This window comes from Rana temporaria, chromosome 4, assembly GCF_905171775.1.
Source record: "Rana temporaria chromosome 4, aRanTem1.1, whole genome shotgun sequence".
Lineage (NCBI taxonomy): Eukaryota > Metazoa > Chordata > Amphibia > Anura > Ranidae > Rana > Rana temporaria.
This window is the reverse complement of record NC_053492.1, coordinates 465,511,754-465,524,977: the sequence shown is the minus strand read 5'-3', so window position 1 is coordinate 465,524,977 and position 13,224 is coordinate 465,511,754. Positions and strand designations below refer to the sequence as shown.

General features: G+C 47.3%; 1 protein-coding gene across 1 annotated transcript in view; it reads right to left on the bottom strand.

Annotated features, from left to right (window-relative positions):
* Positions 1-13,224, bottom strand: part of PLCB1 (phospholipase C beta 1) — an 825,411-nt gene that overhangs the window by 268,151 nt on the left and 544,036 nt on the right. The window lies entirely within an intron of this gene.

Sequence of the window (13,224 nt, the reverse complement as noted above, 5' to 3'; positions counted from 1 at the left end):
GCGGTCTCTGCACTGTGTACGGGGACCGCCCTATCCGCCGACAGCTCAGCGAGGATGACGGAGGATCCCCGCTCAGCTTTTGCGAACACACGGAGCAGACACAAAAACGGTCCGCTCCGTGTGAAAGGACCCTAATAGAAAAAAAAGGCACGACAGGTCCTCTTAAATATGAGACCTGGGGTCAAAAAGACTTCACATCTCACATTTACAATAAAATGCAATACGAAAAAAGTCACTAAATAAAAACAAAAAAAATATTCCTTTAACCACTTCTGCCCCGGGAGATTTGGCTGCCCAATGACCGTCCCATTTTTTTGCGATTTGCCACTGCGTCACTTTAACTGACAATTGTGCGGTTGTGCGACGTGGCTCCCAAACAAAATTGACGTCCTTTTTTCCCACAAATAGAGATTTCTTTTGGTGGTATTTGATCACCTCTGCGTTTTTTATTTTTTGCGATATAAACAAAAAAATAGCATACATATTTTACTATAATAAATATCCCCAAAAGATATCTAAAAAAAAATGTTTTCCTCATTTTAGGCCGAAGTGTATTCTTCTACATATTTTTGGTAAAAAAAAATCGCAATAAGCGTATATTGATTAGTTTGCGCAAAAGTTATTGCGTCTACAAAATAGAGGGATAGATTTATGCCATTTTTATTATTATTATTTTTTTACTAATAATGGCGGCGATCTGCAATTTTTTAAACGTGACTGCGACATTATATCGGACACTTTTGATGCTATTGTGTTACCATTGTCATTTATACAGCGATCAGTGCTATAAAAATGCACTGGTTACTGTGTAAATGACATTGGCAGGGAAGGGGTTAACCACACCTCCCAACTTTCTGAGATGGGAATGAGGGACACCTATCAGCAAAAGTATGCAGGCATAGGACACACCCCTTGCCACGCCCCCTTAAAGGAGAATTGTACAAAAAAATAAGATTGGTTAAACCGACAAGTGCTTTTTTTACCTCTACTATTTCTTTATATTGGCTTTTGAAATTTACAAATGCAGCAATTTAGAAATCAGATGAAAGTTTAGCGCTGGAAAAAAACACTTTTTGATAGATAAAAAGTGCATTTTATATACAACTATATGGATCAGACCAAAATGAGGGACAAATAAGGAGAATGAGGGACAGAGGGACATTGCTCCAAATCAGGGACAGTCCCTCGAAATCAGGGACAGTTGGGAGGTATGGGTTAACCACTAGGGGTGAGGAAGGGATTAAGTGTGTCCTAGGGAATGATTCTAACTGTGGGGGGGGGGGCCGGATTATGAGTGACATGACACTGATCACCGCTCCCGATGACAGGGAGCAGTAGATCAGTGTCCTGTCACTAGGCAGAACAGGGAAATGCCATGTTTACAAAAGCACCTACCCATTCTGCAGTTCCGCATTGACTTCAATGGCATGCAATACCAGATGTGGCCAGAGGTGGGGGGCGCTGGAGAGGCTCTGAAATGATCGGGGACAGCTCGGCTCGGAAACACCCGGGAATGGAGTATTTCCGAATGGCTCAGATCGTCTCGGCTCCGGCGCCCCCCGCGCTTCTGACTAAATGCGGTACTGCACACCCCATTAGCTTGAATTTTGCTCGTTTTGCGAGACAACAGTCGCAAACCAAGTCAGAATTTTTTTTTAAAAGTTGCTCGTCTTTCAAAATGCTCGTTAACCGCGTTACTCGTAAACCGGGGCTCCACTGTAATTCCTGGGGGAAAAAAAATCATTGCAAAAAAAGAATTTTATTTCCCACGATTATTTCTTTCAGCTGAATATGCGTTTGTACTTTTGGAAGAATTGGCAGATCACTTCCACTCCCATGGCATCCACAAGAAAGGACGCTACTGTTATATTCTTATTCCTTAGGTTTGGTTAAGATAAATGATGCAAGTATCTGGGAAATTATCCCAAAATCCTCTCTGCTAAAATAAGATATTTGAAATGAAAAAACAAGTTGTTTTCAAGATATAAAACATATGCCGTATTCCATGGGTGCTCAATCTGTGGCCCCTCCAGCTGTTGCAGAACGACAAGTCCCATGAGGCATTGCAATGCAAGGTACAAGCATGACCCCCAGAGGCAGAGGCACGATGGCACTTTTCGCAACAGCTGAAGGGCCACAGGTTGAGCACCCATGCTGTATTCACTTACTGTAGTAATAAGGACTCTGTGCAGGCCAGTCATGTCCCTCCACCCCAAACTCGCTCATCCATGTCTTTATGGACCTTGCTTTGTGCGCTGGTGCGCAGTCATGTTGGAACAGGAAGGGGCTGTCCCCAAACTGTTCACACAAAGTTGGGAGCATGAAATTGTCCAAAATGTCTTGGTATGCTGACGCCGGGGGCATTGTTGGGCCCGGGCTTAGGGGGCTGGAGCCCCGAATGAGTCCCCGTAAAGCCCAGAGTCCCGGGCATTTAGCTAGCCGTTGTTAGCCCCGAGCAGCGAGCACTGGGACCGCTCTGATCCCGAGTGCCGCCGCGCCGAGACGGAGTCCTGTCGAGTGTTGTGCACCGATTGTGGCCGAGTCCTGCCCAGTGCGATAGCAGGCTGGTCCCGCCTTCTGGAGCCCAACGCCTATGATTGATGTCCCACTGATCCAATGCCGGGACCACGGTACGTGTGACATCCATCATAGGCGTCCGAAGCTCCAGAAGGCGGGAATTACAATACTGAGATGATCCCCACTCGGAGCTCGGGCGGGCGGCTCACGCATCGATCGGGAGAGATCAGGCCAGCGGAGGAGAGATCGGGTGATAGAAAGGTAAAAAGGCCACTAGTTCCAACAGGCAGTAAAGTAAATGTAAATGCAAAGTCAGGTAGGTAGGTGAGTGTATGTAGGTCAGGTAGGTGAGGTCAGTGTAGGTCAGGTAGGTGTATGTATGTCAGGTAGGTGTATGAATGTCAGGTAGGTAGGTGAGTGTATGTAGGTCAGGTAGGTGAGGTCAGTGTAGGTCAGGTAGGTGTATGTAGGTCAGGTAGGTGTATGTATGTCAGGTAGGTAGGTGAGTGTATGTAGGTCAGGTAGGTGAGGTCAGTGTAGGTCAGGTAGGTGTATGTATGTCAGGTAGTTAGGTGAGTGTATGTAGGTGAGGTAGGTGAGGTCAGTGTAGGTCAGGTAGGTGTATGTAGGTCAGGTAGGTGTATGTATGTCAGGTAGGTAGGTGAGTGTATGTAGGTCAGGTAGGTGAGGTCAGTGTAGGTTAGGTAGGTGTATGTATGTCAGGTAGGTGTATGTATGTCAGGTAGGTGTATGAATGTCAGGTAGGTAGGTGAGTGTATGTAGGTCAGGTAGGTGAGGTCAGTGTAGGTCAGGTAGGTGTATGTAGGTCAGGTAGGTGTATGTATGTCAGGTAGGTAGGTGAGTGTATGTAGGTCAGGTAGGTGAGGTCAGTGTAGGTTAGGTAGGTGTATGTATGTCAGGTAGGTGTATGTATGTCAGGTAGGTGTATGTATGTCAGGTAGGTAGGTGAGTGTATGTAGGTCAGGTAGGTTAGATAGGTGTATGTATGTCAGGTAGGTGTATGTATGTCAGGTAGTCAGTGTAATGGTCAGTGTGTCAGGTAGGTGCCGGCCTCGGGCTGAAGCGCCGCCAACGCCTCCCTCCCCCCCCCAGTGCCGGCCTCGGGCTGAAGCCACTGGTCTTCTTGCCACCTAGCAACGCCCCTGGCTGACGCCTTAAGAGTTCCCTTCACTGGAACTAAGGGGCCAAACCCAACCCATGAAAAACAACCCCACACCATAATCCCCCCTACAATCTCACCCTGTCAGTGTACCTGAAATTGACAGGCTGCTGGCGTCCATTCATTGTTTAAATCTCGCGGTCTCCTCCTGGTCCCTTCCGTGATAGCCGTTTTTCATCTGACACAGTTCCGCCTATCACGGAGGTTCTCTCATCCTCGGACTCAGTTTCCCAGCAGACACTGGGTTCAGTGTTCCGCCAATCACTGACGCCCTTTTGTCTAAGGATGAAAAGGCATCCGTGATTGGCGGAACACTGAACACAGTGGCCCGGATTCACGTAGCACTTACGCCGACGTATCTCGAGATATGCAGCGTAAGGCTGCATTCACACCTTGGCGTACAAAATCGCGGCATTTTGTCCAGCGAATTGTGGCGACAAATTGCGGCGTTTTGTACCGCGATTTGCGGCGACAAAACGCTGCGATTGTGAATGCAGCCTGGATCCTGGAGGGATGATTTAACATGCACCTCTATGGAGATGGTTTACTTCTCCTATGCCGAACGCCGAAAGCCGCCTGAAAAAGCGGCAGGCGTACGGCGTTCGGCGTGGAGATGTGAACCATCTCCATAGAGGTGCATGTTAAATCTTCACTCCAGCGTCTCGGGGCTGCAGCGGCGTCGCACTACAGGCGTATATATACGCCTAGGTGTGAACGGGGGCTAAGTTTAACTATGCGCCGTCGTATCTGTGCGCAGTTCCCACAGAACTAGATACGCCTGAAAATAGGCTGATTCCGACCGACGTAAATTTCCTACGTCGGCGTATCGTGGGCGCATATTTACACTGACCGCCTCATTGCACATATGCAAATGAGGGAGATATGCCGATTCACAAACGTAGTTGCGCCCGGCGCATTATATACGCGGTTTGCGTAAGTCGTACGTCCGGCGTAAAGTTATTCCCCATATAGGAGGCGCAACTCATGCAAAGGTATGGATCAGGGAACAGCCGTCGTATTTTACGTCGTTTACATAGTAGTACGTGAATAGGGCTGGGCGTAGGTTACGTTCACGTCGTAGGCAGTGATTCGACGTATCTTAGGGAGTATTTTAGATGTCATTCTGCGCATGCGCACTGGGATGCGTCCACGGGACGGTGCATGCGCCGTTCGTTTGGCCCATCATTTGCATGGGGTCATGCTTCATTTAAATGGATCACGCCCACTTCCACCTACTTTGAATTAGGCTGGCTTACGCCTATGAATTTACGTTACGCCGGCGCAACGTTCGGAGCATTTGCTTTGTGAATTTCATGCTTGCATCTCATCTCTGTGTTGCGTCGGCGTAGCGCAAAAGAGATACGCTACGGCGGCATATATATGCGCCGATGTATGTGAATCCGGGCCAGTGTCTACTGGGATGGGTGAGGATGAGAGAACGTTCGTGATAGGCGTTTCCCAGCAGACACTGTGTTCAGTGTTCCGCCAATCACAGACGTCCTCTTGTCCGAGGATGAAAAGGCGTCCGTGATTGGCGGAACACTGAACACAGTGTCTGCTGGGATGGGTGAGGATGAGAGAACGTTCGTGATAGACGTTTCTCAGCAGACAGAGCTCCGCCTATCACGGAAGGGGCCAGGAGGAGACCGCGAGTTTTAGAAGATGGACGCCCCCAGCCTCTCTCTAATTTTAGGTACACTGACTCGAGTATAAGCCGAGGGGGGCATTTTCAGCCAAAAAAAGGGCTGAAAATCTCGGCTTATACTCGAGTATATACGGTAATACACACTATACATCTTCATCGTTTTAATTTGTTGCAAAGGACAGAAGATTCTTGTTCTTGTGATAAGAAGTTCAAGCACTAAATCAACACCCAATCAGATATGACGCGCTCTCATTAGGAATCTCTCCCAATGACTCGGAGAGGAGGATTAATCTCTAGAAACGGTCGTTGGCGGTGGTTGGTATTTATGGGCCTGTCCCTGACCAGGGGGGGGGGGGGGGGGGGTCGACTTGTACAAACACATGGCACAGATTGCAATCACTAACATTTACGGCTGGAAACAACCGATGACAGATAGTCCTATGAAATCTCAGCTGTAATTATTGCAAAGAAGACGGAGGGGGCCGCAGTGTAACTCATTCATCTCATCAACTAGTCACTAATGTGAACTGGAATTCCATTTTTCTCATGCCGCAAATCTGCCCCGCTACCGTTCATAATAACGCCACCGGATCATTTTAATTTTAAACCAAATACAAGCTGGGGTGATTCATAGAACACGCTGAGGGCTCAGCTAATAGCAGCAATCTATAATGGAACCGAGCAGCTGACTGCAGATGACCGCGTTATAGAGGGAGTCAACTTTGTCACTTATATTGCACAATATTCCAGGAGGTAAATGAATTGCACGCAGGTAGTTTAAAGCCCAAAGGGCCGGTTCACACTAGATGCGGTGGGTAGGGTCGTCTTCAGGGCCGTCTTAATAGCATCATGGGCCCCTGGGCAAAGTAATGCTCTGGGGCCCCTACAATGGAGACAGTGCAGGTAAACACATCAAGTAGGTAGAAGCAGGGCCGATCCGCCCTATAGGCTCACTATGCAAGCCGCTTAGGGCCCGGCAAAGCTGCGGAGGGCCCCCCCAAATTACTAGAGGCCCCGCCTGGTGAGAAGTCATTTTTGGCCCCTCTCACCCCGCTTCTCAACTCGCTGGCCGCATGGGAGAAGAGGCAAGTCAGCACCCCCCACTTCACACTTTAATGTAAGATGTCATTTCCGACAGCAGAACACCCCTTCCCCCAACTTCTCAACGTTAATGTGACTTGTCACTGTCCGGTGCCTCCCCCCGCTTCTCAACTTTAATGTGACATGTCATTTTGCTTAGGGCCCCAGGGAGGTCAGGATCGGCACTGGGTAGAAGGCAGACAGGCGGAGCTTCCCCTTTTGGGTGGAGCTCCGCATTAACTACATGAACAATCATTCTGTACAGCAACAGTGGCCCCTTTACACCCCAGATATTCCCCCAGCACTCTGACCCCTCTGCATCCCAGATATCCCCCCCAAGACTCTGACCCCTCTACACCCCAGATATCCCCCCAGCACTCTGACCCCTCTACACCCCAGATATCCCCCCCTCCAGCACTCTGACCCCTCTACACCCCAGATATCCCTCCAGCACTCTGACCCCTCTACACCCCAGATATCCCCCCAGCACTCTGACCCCTCTACACCCCAGATATCCCCCCAGCACTCTGACCCCTCTACACCCCAGATATCCACCCAGCACTCTGACCCCTCTACACCCCAGATATCCCCCCAGCACTCTGACCCCTCTACACCCCAGATATCCCCCCAGCACTCTGACCCCTCTACACCCCAGATATCCCCCGAGCACTCTGACCCCTCTACACCCCAGATATCCCCCCAGAACTCTGACCCCTCTACACCCCAGATATCCCCCCAGCACTCTGACCTCTTTACACCCTAGATATCCCCCCAGCACTCTGACCCCTCTACACACCAGATATCCCCCCAGTACTCTGACCCCTCTACACCCCAGATATCCCCCCAGCACTCTGACCCCTCTACACCCCAGATATCCCCCGAGCACTCTGACCCCTCTACACCCCAGACATTCCCCAGCACTCTGACCCCTCTACACCCCAGATATCCACCCAGCACTCTGACCTCTTTACACCCCAGATATCCCCCCAGCACTCTGACCTCTCTACACCCCAGATATCTCCCCAGCACTCTGACCCCTCTACACCCCAGATATCCCCCCAGAACTCTGACCCCTCTACACCCCAGATATCCCCCCAGCACTCTGACCTCTTTACACCCTAGATATCCCCCCAGAACTCTGACCCCTCTACACCCCAGATATCCCCCCAGCACTCTGACCCCTCTACACCCCAGATATCCCCCCAGCACTCTGACCTCTTTACACCCCAGATATCCCCCCAGCACTCTGACCTCTTTACACCCCAGATATCCCCCCAGCACTCTGACCCCTCTACACCCCAAATATCCCCCCCAGCACTCTGACCTTTCTACACCCCAGATATCCCCCCAGCACTCTGACCCCTCTACACCCCAGATATCCCCCCAGCACTCTGACCCCTCTACACCCCAGATATCCCCCCAGCACTCTGACCCCTCTACACCCCAAATATCCCCCCCAGCACTCTGACCTCTCTACACCCCAGATATCCCCCCAGCACTCTGACCCCTCTACACCCCAGATATCCCCCAGCACTCTGACCTCTTTACACCCAGATATCCCCCCAGCACTCTGACCTCTTTACACCCCAGATATCCCCCCAGCACTCTGACCCCTCTACACCCCAAATATCCCCCCCAGCACTCTGACCTCTCTACACCCCAGATATCCCCCCAGCACTCTGACCCCTCTACACCCCAGATATCCCCCCCAGCACTCTGACCCCTCTACATCCCAGATATCCCCCCAGCACTCTGACCTCTCTACACCCCAGATATCCCCCCAGCACTCTGACCCCTCTACACCCCAGATATCCCCCCAGAACTCTGACCCCTCTACACCCCAGATATCCCCCCAGCACTCTGACCTCTTTACACCCTAGATATCCCCCCAACACTCTGATGATCAGAGCATCACTGGCAATCCAGCCCTGCCCTTCCCTGCTGGCTGTGAAATAATCGGTATCCTTCTGCACAGCGCACCGCTGCCAGCCAGAAAATGTGCTTCTGGAAGAATGGTCAAACATTCCCATAGACACCCTCCTAAACCTTGTGGACGGCCTTCCCAGAATAGTTGAAGCTGTTATAGCTGCAAAGGTTGGGCCAACTCAATATTGAACTCTACAGACTAAGACTGGGATACCATTAAAGTTTATGTGCGTTTAAAGGCAGGTGTCCCAATACTTTTGGTAATATCATTTAATAAACAAATGTTACCAGCTGTGAATCTTTTGCAATGCACTGACCTATAGACTTGGACTGTATTCTGCACCACATTTCAGAAAGTTGCTTTTATATCAGTCGAATTTTACATGCATGCTTCATCCACCAAAAAACACAAACTCTATAAAATGATTGAATTAGGGGCACTTTGCCAGACCTGCTTGTAGACTGCCCATGACTCTGTGTTGACCTCTCTGGATGTCACTGATTGAACAGGTTTCTGAAAATAGATTCTGATTGACTTCAGCTATCACAAAGCTGGCACTGAAGATCCTCTTAGAAGCCCTTGATTAGGTCAAAATCAAGAGAAATCTACTTCCCGATTGCAGTGGAACTCTGCAAGAAGTAGTGATTATAGGTTATATTTTATTCCTGACTCAACAGAAGGGAAACTGGCAATGGATTTTTTTAAATGATGAAATTTAATATGATGGGAAATGTGCGAAATGTAATAAATTTTGGCACCTAGATAACAACCATAATGGTTCCAAAAAATTGGCCAAAAGCACATTTTGATTAGTTTCCGTGCATTTCTGTAAGGTCGGCTTCACATATGTGTGGCCCCGCGGGATCGTGCCTGGGGTCCGGTGCGTGTCCGTTTCAAATTTTTGCCTGAATTCACACATGAACCGGACCCAAACATGCACAGGATTTCATCGCGGCTTGCGACTTAGTTTAACAGAAGTCTATGCAAGTTGCAATTATATTGGAAAAAAAGTAGTGTGGGGACCTTTTTCAAAGTCGCTGCAACATGAGACGTGGCAACTTGAATCGTTCCATTGCCAACAATGGGGTGCGACTTGTCATGTGATTTGACATCGCATGAGAAATCACACTGGTGGGAACGAGGGCTAAAGGTAATAATGTTATGTAAAGTGATGTTATGGTGATTATAATGGTAATGTAATGCTGCACAGTGCTATGGGCAGTCGTCTGAGGAGGCCTGTAATTCTGCACAGTGCTCTGGATGGTGGTCTGAGGAACCGGCCTGTAATGCACAATGCTCTGGATCGTCTGAGGAGGCCTGTAATGCACAGTGCTCTGATCGGTCTGAGGAGGCCTATAATGCACACAGTGCTCTGGATGGTCTGAGGAGGCCTTTATTGCACACAGTGCTCTGGATGGTTTGAGGAGGCATGTAATGCATACAGTGCTTTGGACGGTCTGAGGAGGCCTGTAATGCACACAGTGCTCTGGATGGTCTGAGGAGGCATGTAATGCACACAGTGCTCTGGATGGTTTGAGGAAGCCTGCAATGTACACAGTGCTCTGGATGGTCTGAAGAGGCCTGTGATGCACACAGTGCTCAGGACGGTCTGAGGAGGCCTGTAATACACACAGTGCTCTGGATGATCCGAGGAGGCATGTAATGCACACAGTGCTCTGGATGGTTTGAGGAAGCCTGTAATGCACACAGTGCTCTGGATGGTCTGAGGAGGCCTGTGATGCACACAGTGCTCTGGACGGTCTGAGGAGGCCTGTAACGCACACAGTGCTCTGGACAGTCGTCTGAGGAGGCCTGTAATGCACACAGTGCTCTGGGTGGTCTGAGGAGGCCTGTGATGCACACAGTGCTCTGGACGGTCTGAGGAGGCCTGTGATGCACACAGTGCTCTGGACGGTCTGAGGAGGCCTGTGATGCACACAGTGCTCTGGACGGTCTGAGGAGGCCTGTAATGCACACAGTGCTCTGGACAGTCGTCTGAGGAGGCCTGTAATGCACACAGTGCTCTGGATGGTCTGAGAAGGCCTGTGATGCACACAGTGCTTTGGACGGTCTGAGGAGGCCTGTGATGCACACAGTGTTCTGGACGGTCTGAGGAGGCCTGTAATGCACACAGTGCTCTGGATGGTCTGAGGAGGCCTGTGATGCACACAGTGCTCTGGACGGTCTGAGGAGGCCTGTAATGCACACAGTGCTCTGGACAGTCGTCTGAGGAGGCCTGTAATGCACACAGTGCTCTGGACTCTATAGAGAGGAGGAGCCGGATAGGCACTGGTTTTACCCGTAAGGGAGTTCTGCCAACATCCCAAATAATTTGAATAGAAAACAGTGATACCCCAATTGGGACTTTAAAGGCAGACTACAGAAGTAGTAAAAGGTATAGCAAAAGTATAATAAAAGTAACAAAAACTTTATTGTTGTACAATCATAAAAACATGACCATATGGTGAATAAAAAATGTAGATAAAAGCAGATAACATAACACACAAGATAAAAACAAAAAATAAACACTGACTCAAAAGTACTGGAGCACCAGACTGGCCAATGTGACTTGTAAGGCCAGATCCTACAAGGTGTTTCCAGGACAATCCAACATGTTTCAGGGCAATGTTTTTCCTTCTTCAGGAAGAGAGAAAAGAATGTAAAATGTACGAGTTATGTACAAGTTATCATTAGTGTTGCTCACGAATATTCGCATTTCGAATATTCGTTACGAATATGGCATATTCGAATATTCGCGAATAACTCGCTATTCCGAATATTCGTATTTTTTCAAATTTATTTTTAAAACAGATCACATCCTATCGACGTCTAAAAGCATTGCTGGTATGATTAGAGACCCTGGGCCGAGTAGCTAAGCTGAGGCGATCCTTTTATGTTGCCGAATATTCGCAATCGCGAATATTCGATTTCCGAATATTCGCAAATACTTTCTCCGCCCCTTCTTTTGCATCAGAGCCAATCAGAGTTCTCCTACCACAGTTGTCAAAATCTCGCAATCAATTTCGCATTAGCGAAATTTCGATAAAATATCACCAATATTCGATTTCCGAATATTCGCGAATACTTTCTCCGCCCTTCTTTTGCATGAGAGCCAATCAGAGTTGTCAAAATCTCGCAATCAATTTCGCATTCGCATTAGCGAAATTTCGATAAAATATCACCAATATTCGATTTCCGAATATTCGCGAATACTTTCTCCGCCCTTCTTTTGCATCAGAGCCAATCAGAGTTGTCAAAATCTCGCAATCAATTTCGCATTCGCATTAGCGAAATTTCGATAAAATATCACCAATATTCGATTTCCGAATATTCGCGAATACTTTCTCCGCCCTTCTTTTGCATCAGAGCCAATCAGAGTTCTCCTACCACAGTTGTCAAAATTTCGCAATCAATTTCGCATTCGCATTAGCGAAATTTCGCAATTTTTTTTTTTATAAAATATCACGAATATTCGATTTTAGCGAATATTTCACGAATATTCGTCTATATATTCGTAATATATCGCGAAATCTAACATGGCGTATTCCGCTCAACACTAGTTATCATGTATAGAAGAGAGAATATAAAGCAACAAGCAATATAGACAGGTTCGAACAAGGCATATTCCTGATGTTAGATGTATAATAGAATCAATACATTTTCCAATTTTTTTGTGGTAAAATTAGGTGCCTCGCCTTATATTCGGGTCGGCTTATACTCGAGTATATACGGTAATAAGGAGGAATTGTGCAAGTTCTAAAAGATAAGAGTCCGGGGAAATTTGCGCCATTTTTGCATATCGATTCTTTGACCTTTCCACAACCAAGCCTGAAAAAAAAAGAACTGCTTGAGAGTCCCTCCATGGGCTTATGATGTAACTCAGTCTACTGCTTCTCCCCCTCGGACTATCACTCCAAGTGACGATGACAAGTGGTGATGGAGTGCCAAGGCCCAGAGCTACAAGAAACCAGGCAACATGAAAGCAGCCTCCGGCTTATATAGAGCTGAACTCTCCAAGGTTTATGTGACATTAAGATTATATGATATGAGGCCAAGGAAGTGTTACCTTTGTGTCTATCTACTGCCTAGATGTTATATGTTTTCCTTGTTCTTCCAGAGACACATCAACGTCACTGAAATAAATATGGTTTCAACTTTTTGTTTACAAGTATAAATTAGTATTTTTTTGCTAGAAAATTACTTAGAACCCGCCAACTATATATATATATATATATATATATATATATATTTATATATATGAGATTTTCAATGTTTTGCCTGACTGAGAGTAGACACCAAAATAGATGCACATCATCCCGGAAATGTTAATTTGTAAGAAAAGAAAAAGGATGGGACTATAATCACATATTATCATAACAATGGAAACCCAGAAACAGTAAGTAAAAGTTACATATAGTTAACTTGTAATTATACAAAAAGGTATTAAAAAACGAGTAGTAATAGGTACCACCAGAGACCCTATTTCCCCGTAAGTAGGTGGAAAACACTAATGCCGCGTACACACCATCACTTTATGTGATGAAAAAAAATGACGTTTTTAAAAACGTCACTTTAATTGACCGTGTGTGGGGGAAAACGTCGTTTTATGTCTTCTAAAAAACGACCAAAAAAAATTGAAGCATGCTTCAATTTTATGTGTCGTTTTTCAAAACGTCAACTTTTACTTCACAGAAATTGACCGTGTGTAGTAAAAAACGTCGTTTAAAACGAAGTTTTTTCACCCGCTCATGCCCAAAAGCTACTTATGAAGCGAGCTTCAATGGAAAAAGTGGTGAGAACGTAACCTCGCTTTGCTAGAACATTGTGAGAAAAACGATGGTGTGTAGGCAACTTCGTCTTTGAAAATTGAAGTTT